Source organism: Lepidochelys kempii, chromosome 24 (genome assembly GCF_965140265.1).
Source record: "Lepidochelys kempii isolate rLepKem1 chromosome 24, rLepKem1.hap2, whole genome shotgun sequence".
Taxonomy (NCBI): Eukaryota; Metazoa; Chordata; order Testudines; family Cheloniidae; genus Lepidochelys; species Lepidochelys kempii.
Window position 1 is genome coordinate 1,967,160 of NC_133279.1, and position 13,722 is coordinate 1,980,881.

Sequence of the window (13,722 nt, forward strand, 5' to 3'; positions counted from 1 at the left end):
CTGGGCAATCCAGGCACAATGGTGTGTGCCGTACCCTCGAGCAGTGGTAGATTGAGACGGACTTATTCCATTCTGTTTGGCAGGGATATAAACTTTCCTGCTTCAGGGCATTAGCCAATAATGAAGAATAGGTCTGAGTAATTAATAGAAATGAGTCAGAAACTTCTCCTATGGGCAGGTTATCCCACAACTGCCTTCTGCAGAGTTTCTTGAGCCTTCCTCTGAAGCAGCTGTTGTTGGTCACTGTCAGAGCCGATGAAGTGAGCTGTAGCTCACAAAAGCTTATGCTCTAATAAATGTGTTAGTTTCTAAGGTGCCACAAGTCCTCCTTTTCTTTTTACGGATACAGACTGACACGGCTGCTACTCTGAAACCTGGACTAGCTGGGTCATTGATTGGGTCAAAGTGGAAAGTCTTGTGTTTCTGTATTTCAAAGAATGTGGCCATATTACGGGTCCCATATTAGAGGGCAAAGGTATATTATCTTTAAATCACATGTACGGCCGGAGAGCTGTAAGTCATCACACCAGCAAGACATGAGGGGGTTTCCATGGAGGGGTAACAGAGTCTGAGGAAATAATCAGAAAGGCTGGGAGTCTGGAAATTGTGAGTTTTAATCCCGGTTTTGCCAGGGCCTGACTGTGTGAACTTGAGCAAATCACTTCCCGCAGCTGTGAGCAAATCCCTGGCTGCCTCTGTGCCTCAGTTTCCCTAGCCGTGGAAGTTAACAAAAGCAGAGAGTTGTGTCGCAGAGGAGGTCTGAGGAGTAATGAGTCAGTGTTTATGCATCAGTCAGTTGTTCAGAAGCAGTGCCCAGGCATTGGTTCCCTGCGCAGGAGTGAATTGTTACCCACATTTACAAAGTATTTGGCATCTAACTCATAGATGTTTGTAAAATGAGGAATGGACCAGAACGGAAACCAGAGGATTGCTATCGTGTTTCAGAATCCCTTTAATGCTAATCTGATAGGATTACATAGGAACAGACAGAATGCAGAGTAGAAAATACATTGCCAGGTTTTCCAGGATTACAACAAATGAACTGCTCCCAGGTGATGCATTTCCCATCAGATGTTCTTCTTTCTTTGGTGCCGCTGTAGAGTTTGACAATCAAATCCTGTTTGCAGCCATTTTCAGTTAATTGTGTTATCCCAGCCCCAGTCTAATTAGACAAAGCACAATATCAGGAGAGGACTAAGTTCTTTCTCTGTTATACATCTTCTGTAGCAGTGTTGAAACTGGAAACAAATGGTACATATTTATGGAAAGGCTAGAAAACATAGGCCCTAATTCTCATTGACACTTACGTCCCAGGACGTTGGTTTGTAAAGAGCCTTCGAGTGAGTGTAAATATCATTTGTATGAACTCACAGGCCCCTGCTGCATTGACACTGTCAGAGAGGCCGAAAGGGGCCATGATGGAGCTGAGATTCGGGCCGTCAGATAGCTAGAGTAAAGGAGAGAGTATGGCGGTATTAGAGGAAACTGTGCTAAAGTGTCCCCTGGCAAATAGAAATCTGGTGCAGGTTTCCTGCGGTGCTGAGAACTCACAGCTCCCTTGGGAGTTGTGGGCACTCAGCATTTCCCAAAGCCATTGTCCATGAGCTCAGCCGTGAATCGGTATCTTGCTTTTCGTTTGTTGGTTGTTCCTTGTTCCATGGCTATTCCTCCTCAGCGAAACATGGATACAGGTTTGTGGGGCCACAGGGATAGGGGTGGGGGTAGCAGCAGGGGTAGGGGCAGGGGTAGCAGCACTTGAATGGCTTTTTCCAGCAGTATGGCGGCCAGTGTCCATAATCGCCTCCGTAACCGCTTGAGTCCCCATAACCCCACGGTTTACAGAACCAAGGTTTACAAATCTTTTGGTGCGGTTTACAGCACCAAGGTTTGCAAATCTTTTTTTGGTGGGGGAACAACATCTCCGTGCGTTGGAACTAAACCTGAAACACACAGAAAGGAAAAGAGTCACCATAATGCCTTAGAGCCAGTGGAATAAACGGGTCAAAGCTCAGTTCCCATTGAAATGGGGGCCACGTAGAAAGAGAGAGCGCGTGGTACTTTGGCTTCTAAAGCTTGCGAGTCAGCAATACTTGACCATGTATGTATGAAAAATATTCTTCGTCAGTACAAAACGTTAAGGACCAGAGCCCGAGCCAGCGGAAATCGCCACTGTTCAACGGAGATGAATGGTGCTAAGCTAACTTACACCAGCTGGGGATCTGCACCTATCATTGCTAGCAGAGCACATAAGAACAGAGAAATTGCCGTACTGGTTCAGAGCAGAGATCCATCTAATGTAGCAATCTGCCTGAGCTGCTGTTGAATTAAAAGTGGTTTATGAGCTTTTTCAAAGCTGCCAAAGGGATTCGAATGCCTGTTTCTTTATGAAAATAAACCTGAACTTGTGTCCCAAATGCCTGTGTAGTTCTGCAAAAAATTGCCACCCTCGCTTTATACCATGAATCCACCAATGCCTGCAACTTAATAATCAAGATTTTTTCGTGGAAACTCCCATAAGATAGACAGTAATTGGAGTCTATATGCAAAATTGAAATGAGCACTAACGAGACATCTGGATAGCTATGGAGAGGTTCAGTGAAATCGCACTTACCCAGCCCACTGAGGAGGAGACGTCAAGAGAAGCGGTTAAAGAACCCTGAGTTGCGAGGGCTTTTATACAGGTGGTTAGATGGCCTGGAGAATCTGAGACACCCTTTTGCTTGAGGTCTTAATTAGTTAGAAAAACATTTTGCTGTGCACGTCACTCCTTCAGTGGATATAATTGGTTGCTTCAATTTTCAGGATTGTTGTTTTCTACCTCACATGGTTTGGCATGCATATGACACACTGCAGGTTTCCTTCATCTTAAAAGTTTTCTGAGACAAATTCATTTCTGGTGTCCTCCTAGTGCTTCCACCATAGTTACTCTGGGAATGAATTGGGAGCTTATTAAGAGCTGTATCTGTTGCACAATCTCCTGTCACATAGAGGACTCCAATTTGATCCTTTAAAGCGACCCTGATATGTGTTGGTATGTACTGGGGGCCAAGGGCAGTTCCCCCCATGGAATTTGCAAGGAGGACGGCACATTGAGGCCCTGTGGCTTGAAATTTCCCTCTGTCAGACGGACAGTTTAAGACCTATGAACCACTGAAGTCCCACTTACAGTTCCAAAAAAGATCGTAACAGGGACCTGAGATTTGCACCGGCCTTTGTGCTGACCCTCTGCTTAGGGGCGTGTTTCCCCTCAGATTAATTAAAAATTCAATTAGTTATGGCACCAGTGCTGTGGGATGAGGGTGATCACCATGGCAGAAGCTCACTGTGCTTCCTCTTGCAGGGCTGCTCTTGGTTTGAGGTGAGGGCTGGTGGTGGGTGAAAACAAGTTATGTTTGATAAAGGCTTTGAGATAAACCTTGGAACGTTTCTGGCATCAGTCACATGATCTGCATCCAATAACAGCCAAACACAATTGTTGTCTTGCATGAAAAAGCAGCGGATAAAGTCTCAGATGAAAGACAGGAAAGCTGGAGATGTGGCTTTCTTAGCTAAGGCTATGGGCTGAGATCAGACTTATTTAAAATCTGATCAGTTTAAGGCATGCTGGAAGACCCTGAGCTTAGAATCATAGAATATCAGGGTTGTACGGGACCTCAGGAGGTCATCTAGTCCAACCCCCTGCTCAAAGCAGGACCGATCCCCAATTAAATCATCCCAGCCAGGGCTTTGTCAAGCCTGACCTTAAAAACTTCTAAGGAAGGAGATTCCACCACTTCCTTAGGTAACGCATTCCAGTGTTTCACCACCCTCCTAGTGAAAAAGTTTTTCTTAATATCCAACCTAAATCTCCCCCACTGCAACTTGAGACCATTACTCCTTGTTCTGTCATCTGCTACCACTGAGAACAGTCTAGAGCCATCCTCTTTGGAACCCGCTTTCAGGTAGTTGAAAGCAGCTATCAAATCCCCCCTCATTCTTCTCTTCCGTAGACTAAACATCCCAGTTCCCTCAGCCTCTCCTCTTAACTCATGTGTTCCAGTCCCCTAATCATTTTTGTTTCCCTCCGCTGGACTCTTTCCAATTTTTCCACATCCTTCTTGTAGTGTGGGGCCCCAAACTGGACACAGTACTCCAGATGAGGCCTCACCAGCGTTCAATAGAGGGGAACGATCACGTCCCTCGATCTGTTGGCAATGCCCCTACTTATACATTCCAAAATGCCATTGGCCTTCTGGGCAACAAGGGCACACTGTTGACTCATATCCAGCTTCTCGTCCACTGTAACCCCTAGGTCCTTTTCTGCAGAACTGCTGCCGAGCCATTCGGTCCCTAGTCTGTAGCGGTGCATGGGATTCTTCCGTCCTAAGTGCGGGACTCAGCACTTGTCCTTGTTGAACCTCATCAGATTTCTTTTGGCCCAATCCTCCAATTTATCTAGGTCCCTCTATATCCTATCCCTACCCTCCAGCATATCTACCTCTCCTCCCAGTTTAGTGTCATCTGCAAACTTGCTGAGGGTTCAATCCACACCATCCTCCAGATCATTTATGAAGATATTGAACAAAACTGGCCCGAGAACCGACCCTTGGGGCACTCCACTTGATACCGGCTGCCAACTAGACATGGAGCCATTGATAACTACCCGTTGAGCCCGTCAATCTAGCCAGCTTTCTAGCCAGCAGAATGTTTGTCTACTATGAGGAGAATGATGTTGAAATTGTAACATACACTCTATGGAAAGGTTTCAGAGTAACAGCCGTGTTAGTCTGTATTCGCAAAAAGAAAAGGAGTACTTGTGGCACCTTAGAGACTAACCAATTTATCTGAGCATAAGATTTCGTGAGTTACAGCTCACTTCATCGGATGCATACTGTGGAAACTACAGAAGGTGTTTGTGTTTATACACACAAATCATGAAAAATGGGTGTTTATCACTTTAAAAGATTTTCTGGAAAGTTTCCTGGAATCAGCGTGAGAAGCCTTGTTGTGATTCTAAGGCTCTGAACACCTTAGAAGGTTGGGACCCCAAAGTGGGTCGCAACCCCATTTTGATGGGGTTGCCAGGGCTGGTTATAGACTGGTTGGGACCCGGGGCCAAAGCCGAAACCCTAGCCCCACTGCCCAGGGCTGAAACCTGAGCCCCACCAACCGGTTGCAAGCCCTCTGCCCAGGGCTGAAGCCCTTGATCTTTGGTTTTGACCGCTTCCCCCCATGCCTGCTTGGAGCAGCAGGGCTTGGGTGGGTTCAGGCTTCAGTTCCTCCTCTTGGGGTCATGTAGTAATTTTTGTCAGAAGGGGGTCATGGTGCAATGAAGTTTGAGTATCTGTGGTCTAGATATTAATTCTTTGTAAAGTGACACTGTTACTCAATACAAGGGTGTCTTTCAGGAATAAACTATCATTATCATCATAATTCAATACTTTAGACATCAAAAGCCTTAATGAGTGTTTGCGAAGAGGGTTGCTATCCAGTGTGTCAAGGAAGTGGAACATCCATGACAAGTGATATTGTCCCTGTTATCTACGTGGATAAACACAGGCACATTGAGAATAAGGTCTAACAGGAAATGAGTTGCAGAGACAGAATTAGACGGATTAGTCTTGAAAACACGTGCTTCCCATTGAGCCTGGACCCTGTCAGGCCCTTCACATTTTTGGATTCTAAACGTATGACAAAGAGGAGAGTAATACATAGAGCAGTGGTTCTCAAACTGTGGGTCAGGACCCCAAAGTGGGTTGCGACTTGCTAAGGCCCAGGGCCAAAGCCGAAGCCAAAGCCAGAAGGCTTCAGTCCTGGGTGGTGGGGCTAAGCTTATAGGCCTCTGCCCTCGGGCTTCGGCCTTGTCCCTGTGGCCTGGGGCAGTGGGGCTTTCGCTTTGCCCCCAGCCCCCACACCGCAGGTAGCAGGGCTTGGGCGGGATCAGGCTTCAGGCCGACCTCCTGTGGTGCTGTCTTAATTTTTGAGAACCCCTGCCATAGAGAGACGCATTCATGAGTTCTTTTTTTGTTTTGTTTTGACAAGTTTCTGGAGGAAACATCTTCTGATTCTTCTGCATGGGAGTGAGGAAACTTTATATTGGAATTCTAACTTCAAGTTGACTATCCTACACCGCCTATTACGAACTATGTAACTGACATACTCAGCAAAAAAAATGTGGAACAAGTGAAGGGTCCATGTTGCTGGAGGTGGTGGAAAAATGTTTTGAGGCAAACGAGGCTGGAGTTAAGATTTTGTTTGACAATAACAGCCGGATTTTTCACAGGAAGAGACATGTGACTTATCACTTCAGTACTTAATATTTGAATTATAAATAGCAGTTTATAATCTTAAGCCACCAATGAACATGTATGTAATTTACATCCTGATCATTCCTTTGGCAAATTAGTATCTCCATGTAGAAAGAAGGCAAAACTGAAGGGGATCAGCACATTATTTAGTTGGTCTTTGTTTATGCTTAGATCAGAAGAGAATTTGTCCAGAAGTTTGCCAAACAAAACAAGAATACGATAGAGTCGCCGTAATCATTAGAGTCATGTAAATTGCATATGAGGAAGCCCAAAACACGAAATGTTATTAACAAAACACTTGATTAACGTCACGTAATGAGGTCAACTAATGTTCAACCCAGAGAGTAGCGTGTGGCATGAGAAATCGGACTATGTGGTTTTATTGCTGTCTCTACAACAGACTCTTTGGGTGACCTTCTGCACAGTTTATTTGCCTCTGTTTATTTGCATAGACAATAAGGATAAGAACACTCGTGTCAGATGGTAAGTGGTAACTGAGGATACCAACCACTTCACAAACAGTCATTAAAGTTCTATATATGCAAAATGTTGTATGATTACAATGTTGATGTTTTGTTCACAGAAGATGCCCATGTTTGAGTAATAGAGTCACTTCAAAAATGTATTTCAGTGGCTCTCATTTCTAGGCCTTAGTCAGGTCATGATTTCTCGCTTCAGAATTTGTAGCTGTGTCGATTTTCATTCTATAGCAGCTAGGTGTTTCTCTTTTCTATAAAATTCCATTGTATAGTTATTGAGCCAGCTGTAAATCATTCCGGCTCTGTTGACTACTGGAACTATTCCCGCCGGAGAAAGACCTGGAAACACGACCTCCAGGTGGTGAGAGTATGCATTCTCCTAAACTCATTCCACAGAGGTCTCTTGCTTGGTCCGTGATGCCTTTTCTTCATCTTCCCGTGCTTCACTTGGGCTCTCTTGGCCGTACTTTCCCATAAGATCTCCCTTCTCTTAGCTGCTCATGGACGGAGATGTGGTTGCTGAGGTGGTATAGATTCAAGATTGTAAGTCCAGGCCTTTATAAAACACTGTGCCACCAACCCCGAACACAGTCAATGAGCAGCGCTGGAAGAAATAGTACGGTGTGCTTCTGCCATGATTCTCTCCCATTCATTTCAGGTTGCATTAGATTAGATGCATTATGGGTGGATGTGCAGAGTATTCAGAATACAGGCTCCCTGAAATTGCAGTGCTTAATGGCAGAATATCCCAAACCAATATCAGCATGGATTTGAAAGACCAGACTGGATTGTTGTACATGTTACTGATGCTCAGATCCACCGCTGAATTTCCCTCAGATTCATTCCCACTTCCCAATGAAGTCAGGCATTAAACCATGACTGAAAAGGTCGAGCTGCTCCAAAGAGAAGGGTTACCGAACACCCGACTGGCGTTAGTTGGTACTAGCAGGGGAACCACAGGGTAATACCTCCTCTGATTTACAGCCTCTTGCCGGACCTGATTCTCTTCTAACCAAGGGCTCCTTGGGACTTAAGTAGTGCCCAGGCACTGGGTCCCTGCGCAGGAGTGAATTGTTACCGACAAGGCCAGATTTACCAAGTGTTTAGGCACCTAACTCACAGAGGCGGCTAACTGAGGAATGCAGCAGAAACGAAACCAGAAGACTGATCTCATGATGCAGAATCCTATGGCTGGCCGGAGGCTGAATTGGTGTAATATCATCCCATGTCCGTGTCCTGGTTTTTCTCCATCTCTCCTGTGCTTCTTGTGGGCTACATCATCTGCATTTTCTCAGACGACCTCAGTTCTCTTAGGTGCTCGTGGATGGAGATGAGAGTGCTGAGGTCGTAACTCCAAACCCTTAGAAAGCCCTGTGCCACCAACCTTCAATTCAAACAATGAGCAATGCTACAATTAACAGAAGTGTATGGTTCTGCTTTGATGATCACCCTAATAAGGGAGGTGTATTGAGAGATGATTTTGTAATCCCGATAAAGTGAAATTTACCCCAGGGCAGAACAAAAGTCTATGCAAACTTACGTCTGAGAAGAGCTATTTTGAAAGCTAGCGTGGTTCAAAGGCCTGGTATTGCCCTTCTGCCAGGGGTGAAGAGTTGCTAGGGGGAGCAGGGAGTCTGTTCTGTTTGTGAGCTCCAGGGGACCCTTAAAGGGGTAGACAGTTCTTGGACTTGTAGTGTGGGACAATCGGGACCACAGAAGGGGTGGAGAAAAGTTGGTGACCCGACTGGAGAGCCACGTTAGCCCGCAGGAGAAGGAGAGTGAGAAGCTGGTGCGTACCCTGGGCAATCCAGGCACAATGGTGTGTGCCGTACCCTCGAGCAGTGGTAGATTGAGACGGACTTATTCCATTCTGTTTGGCAGGGATATAAACTTTCCTGCTTCAGGGCATTAGCCAATAATGAAGAATAGGTCTGAGTAATTAATAGAAATGAGTCAGAAACTTCTCCTATGGGCAGGTTATCCCACAACTGCCTTCTGCAGAGTTTCTTGAGCCTTCCTCTGAAGCAGCTGTTGTTGGTCACTGTCAGAGCCGATGAAGTGAGCTGTAGCTCACAAAAGCTTATGCTCTAATAAATGTGTTAGTTTCTAAGGTGCCACAAGTCCTCCTTTTCTTTTTACGGATACAGACTGACACGGCTGCTACTCTGAAACCTGGACTAGCTGGGTCATTGATTGGGTCAAAGCGGAAAGTCTTGTGTTTCTGTATTTCAAAGAATGTGGCCATATTACGGGTCCCATATTAGAGGGCAAAGGTATATTATCTTTAAATCACATGTACGGCCGGAGAGCTGTAAGTCATCACACCAGCAAGACATGAGGGGGTTTCCATGGAGGGGTAACAGAGTCTGAGGAAATAATCAGAAAGGCTGGGAGTCTGGAAATTGTGAGTTTTAATCCCGGTTTTGCCAGGGCCTGACTGTGTGAACTTGAGCAAATCACTTCCCGCAGCTGTGAGCAAATCCCTGGCTGCCTCTGTGCCTCAGTTTCCCTAGCCGTGGAAGTTAACAAAAGCAGAGAGTTGTGTCGCAGAGGAGGTCTGAGGAGTAATGAGTCAGTGTTTATGCATCAGTCAGTTGTTCAGAAGCAGTGCCCAGGCATTGGTTCCCTGCGCAGGAGTGAATTGTTACCCACATTTACAAAGTATTTGGCATCTAACTCATAGATGTTTGTAAAATGAGGAATGGACCAGAACGGAAACCAGAGGATTGCTATCGTGTTTCAGAATCCCTTTAATGCTAATCTGATAGGATTACATAGGAACAGACAGAATGCAGAGTAGAAAATACATTGCCAGGTTTTCCAGGATTACAACAAATGAACTGCTCCCAGGTGATGCATTTCCCATCAGATGTTCTTCTTTCTTTGGTGCCGCTGTAGAGTTTGACAATCAAATCCTGTTTGCAGCCATTTTCAGTTAATTGTGTTATCCCAGCCCCAGTCTAATTAGACAAAGCACAATATCAGGAGAGGACTAAGTTCTTTCTCTGTTATACATCTTCTGTAGCAGTGTTGAAACTGGAAACAAATGGTACATATTTATGGAAAGGCTAGAAAACATAGGCCCTAATTCTCATTGACACTTACGTCCCAGGACGTTGGTTTGTAAAGAGCCTTCGAGTGAGTGTAAATATCATTTGTATGAACTCACAGGCCCCTGCTGCATTGACACTGTCAGAGAGGCCGAAAGGGGCCATGATGGAGCTGAGATTCGGGCCGTCAGATAGCTAGAGTAAAGGAGAGAGTATGGCGGTATTAGAGGAAACTGTGCTAAAGTGTCCCCTGGCAAATAGAAATCTGGTGCAGGTTTCCTGCGGTGCTGAGAACTCACAGCTCCCTTGGGAGTTGTGGGCACTCAGCATTTCCCAAAGCCATTGTCCATGAGCTCAGCCGTGAATCGGTATCTTGCTTTTCGTTTGTTGGTTGTTCCTTGTTCCATGGCTATTCCTCCTCAGCGAAACATGGATACAGGTTTGTGGGGCCACAGGGATAGGGGTGGGGGTAGCAGCAGGGGTAGGGGCAGGGGTAGCAGCACTTGAATGGCTTTTTCCAGCAGCATGGCGGCCAGTGTCCATAATCGCCTCCGTAACCGCTTGAGTCCCCATAACCCCACGGTTTACAGAACCAAGGTTTACAAATCTTTTGGTGCGGTTTACAGCACCAAGGTTTGCAAATCTTTTTTTGGTGGGGGAACAACATCTCCGTGCGTTGGAACTAAACCTGAAACACACAGAAAGGAAAAGAGTCACCATAATGCCTTAGAGCCAGTGGAATAAACGGGTCAAAGCTCAGTTCCCATTGAAATGGGGGCCACGTAGAAAGAGAGAGCGCGTGGTACTTTGGCTTCTAAAGCTTGCGAGTCAGCAATACTTGACCATGTATGTATGAAAAATATTCTTCGTCAGTACAAAACGTTAAGGACCAGAGCCCGAGCCAGCGGAAATCGCCACTGTTCAACGGAGATGAATGGTGCTAAGCTAACTTACACCAGCTGGGGATCTGCACCTATCATTGCTAGCAGAGCACATAAGAACAGAGAAATTGCCGTACTGGTTCAGAGCAGAGATCCATCTAATGTAGCAATCTGCCTGAGCTGCTGTTGAATTAAAAGTGGTTTATGAGCTTTTTCAAAGCTGCCAAAGGGATTCGAATGCCTGTTTCTTTATGAAAATAAACCTGAACTTGTGTCCCAAATGCCTGTGTAGTTCTGCAAAAAATTGCCACCCTCGCTTTATACCATGAATCCACCAATGCCTGCAACTTAATAATCAAGATTTTTTCGTGGAAACTCCCATAAGATAGACAGTAATTGGAGTCTATATGCAAAATTGAAATGAGCACTAACGAGACATCTGGATAGCTATGGAGAGGTTCAGTGAAATCGCACTTACCCAGCCCACTGAGGAGGAGACGTCAAGAGAAGCGGTTAAAGAACCCTGAGTTGCGAGGGCTTTTATACAGGTGGTTAGATGGCCTGGAGAATCTGAGACACCCTTTTGCTTGAGGTCTTAATTAGTTAGAAAAACATTTTGCTGTGCACGTCACTCCTTCAGTGGATATAATTGGTTGCTTCAATTTTCAGGATTGTTGTTTTCTACCTCACATGGTTTGGCATGCATATGACACACTGCAGGTTTCCTTCATCTTAAAAGTTTTCTGAGACAAATTCATTTCTGGTGTCCTCCTAGTGCTTCCACCATAGTTACTCTGGGAATGAATTGGGAGCTTATTAAGAGCTGTATCTGTTGCACAATCTCCTGTCACATAGAGGACTCCAATTTGATCCTTTAAAGCGACCCTGATATGTGTTGGTATGTACTGGGGGCCAAGGGCAGTTCCCCCCATGGAATTTGCAAGGAGGACGGCACATTGAGGCCCTGTGGCTTGAAATTTCCCTCTGTCAGACGGACAGTTTAAGACCTATGAACCACTGAAGTCCCACTTACAGTTCCAAAAAAGATCGTAACAGGGACCTGAGATTTGCACCGGCCTTTGTGCTGACCCTCTGCTTAGGGGCGTGTTTCCCCTCAGATTAATTAAAAATTCAATTAGTTATGGCACCAGTGCTGTGGGATGAGGGTGATCACCATGGCAGAAGCTCACTGTGCTTCCTCTTGCAGGGCTGCTCTTGGTTTGAGGTGAGGGCTGGTGGTGGGTGAAAACAAGTTATGTTTGATAAAGGCTTTGAGATAAACCTTGGAACGTTTCTGGCATCAGTCACATGATCTGCATCCAATAACAGCCAAACACAATTGTTGTCTTGCATGAAAAAGCAGCGGATAAAGTCTCAGATGAAAGACAGGAAAGCTGGAGATGTGGCTTTCTTAGCTAAGGCTATGGGCTGAGATCAGACTTATTTAAAATCTGATCAGTTTAAGGCATGCTGGAAGACCCTGAGCTTAGAATCATAGAATATCAGGGTTGTACGGGACCTCAGGAGGTCATCTAGTCCAACCCCCTGCTCAAAGCAGGACCGATCCCCAATTAAATCATCCCAGCCAGGGCTTTGTCAAGCCTGACCTTAAAAACTTCTAAGGAAGGAGATTCCACCACTTCCTTAGGTAACGCATTCCAGTGTTTCACCACCCTCCTAGTGAAAAAGTTTTTCTTAATATCCAACCTAAATCTCCCCCACTGCAACTTGAGACCATTACTCCTTGTTCTGTCATCTGCTACCACTGAGAACAGTCTAGAGCCATCCTCTTTGGAACCCGCTTTCAGGTAGTTGAAAGCAGCTATCAAATCCCCCCTCATTCTTCTCTTCCGTAGACTAAACATCCCAGTTCCCTCAGCCTCTCCTCTTAACTCATGTGTTCCAGTCCCCTAATCATTTTTGTTTCCCTCCGCTGGACTCTTTCCAATTTTTCCACATCCTTCTTGTAGTGTGGGGCCCCAAACTGGACACAGTACTCCAGATGAGGCCTCACCAGCGTTCAATAGAGGGGAACGATCACGTCCCTCGATCTGTTGGCAATGCCCCTACTTATACATTCCAAAATGCCATTGGCCTTCTGGGCAACAAGGGCACACTGTTGACTCATATCCAGCTTCTCGTCCACTGTAACCCCTAGGTCCTTTTCTGCAGAACTGCTGCCGAGCCATTCGGTCCCTAGTCTGTAGCGGTGCATGGGATTCTTCCGTCCTAAGTGCGGGACTCAGCACTTGTCCTTGTTGAACCTCATCAGATTTCTTTTGGCCCAATCCTCCAATTTATCTAGGTCCCTCTATATCCTATCCCTACCCTCCAGCATATCTACCTCTCCTCCCAGTTTAGTGTCATCTGCAAACTTGCTGAGGGTTCAATCCACACCATCCTCCAGATCATTTATGAAGATATTGAACAAAACTGGCCCGAGAACCGACCCTTGGGGCACTCCACTTGATACCGGCTGCCAACTAGACATGGAGCCATTGATAACTACCCGTTGAGCCCGTCAATCTAGCCAGCTTTCTAGCCAGCAGAATGTTTGTCTACTATGAGGAGAATGATGTTGAAATTGTAACATACACTCTATGGAAAGGTTTCAGAGTAACAGCCGTGTTAGTCTGTATTCGCAAAAAGAAAAGGAGTACTTGTGGCACCTTAGAGACTAACCAATTTATCTGAGCATAAGATTTCGTGAGTTACAGCTCACTTCATCGGATGCATACTGTGGAAACTACAGAAGGTGTTTGTGTTTATACACACAAATCATGAAAAATGGGTGTTTATCACTTTAAAAGATTTTCTGGAAAGTTTCCTGGAATCAGCGTGAGAAGCCTTGTTGTGATTCTAAGGCTCTGAACACCTTAGAAGGTTGGGACCCCAAAGTGGGTCGCAACCCCATTTTGATGGGGTTGCCAGGGCTGGTTATAGACTGGTTGGGACCCGGGGCCAAAGCCGAAACCCTAGCCCCACTGCCCAGGGCTGAAACCTGAGCCCCACCAACCGGTTGCAA